This window comes from Penaeus monodon, chromosome 22 (assembly GCF_015228065.2).
Source record: "Penaeus monodon isolate SGIC_2016 chromosome 22, NSTDA_Pmon_1, whole genome shotgun sequence".
Taxonomy (NCBI): domain Eukaryota; kingdom Metazoa; phylum Arthropoda; class Malacostraca; order Decapoda; family Penaeidae; genus Penaeus; species Penaeus monodon.
In genome coordinates this window covers 9239347-9240314 of record NC_051407.1, presented here as the reverse complement: position 1 = coordinate 9240314, position 968 = coordinate 9239347, and the positions used below count along the sequence as shown (strand labels likewise).

At 29.4% G+C, this 968-nt stretch overlaps 1 protein-coding gene across 1 annotated transcript in view; it reads left to right on the top strand.

The window, feature by feature from the left end:
• Nucleotides 1–968, top strand: part of LOC119586919 (CAP-Gly domain-containing linker protein 1-like) — a gene marked incomplete in the record, with an annotated part of 175677 nt that overhangs the window by 166479 nt on the left and 8230 nt on the right.

Here is a 968-nt window from a genome sequence, read left to right as displayed (position 1 = left end):
GAGCTTACTGTTCTCTACAATACTCTCCATGGCTATAGAATCCTGTCCTGAGAATAATTGCATAATGGTTAGAAACTTTAATTTAAACATTTTTTTATTGATTGATAACTCAATTAAGGCAATTTATTAATTTTCATTGATTATCAATTATTTGCCTACTTATGCACCTTGAATTTTGTTCATTTTTATAACACAAGTGTTTTGTCAGTTTCCTCATCTTTAAAAAATAAAGTCTTCTCAAATGCTTTAAAATATATATACTATGTAACTGCAATTTTATTTTATGTTTTTATCAGTAAAGGAAAAAAATATGTTCAGTAAATCTGTTTTATTTGTGTTTAATTTTTGTCAGTCTGCCTCCTGGTGACTCTGGCTTATTCTAAATATATCAGGTATCCTAAAATACTGCGTACTACTTTCACATTTTCTTTGACCTGTAATGGGTAGGTTACAATCATTAGCTGTATAGCTATTGTTTATGAGATGACAGATGGAGGTATTTTTAAGGACAGGAAAAGGAAAATATTTGTATGATCATTACTTGGACTTACATTAAATATCTGATTTCAGATGACAATGTTAAGGCTGTTCTGAAGTTAGGTGTTAATGAGCAAGTGATGAAAGAGAATGGCTTTTGTAGTTAAAGATAAAATATGTATCATCAGGTCTACAGAACTTGCCATGTTCTTTAGCCAAGTTAAAACAGTACTAAAAGTCATTAGTTTTTCTCTTCATGTGGAAATACAACATTTTCGTCAGTCAAAAGACATATTCTTTGTATGAATGGAAGGTCTAGCACACATGTAGGACTTTATTCTGTGAGAAATATATTTAATGAACTAATGTGTATAGTGTCATACAGTTCATGAAATCTTTCTTAAATTTCCAGTTATTTTACCTTACCTTGATTCTATTGATTTCTTCAGGATTTATATTTACATTTTAGGCATTCCAGGACTATTGTTAAT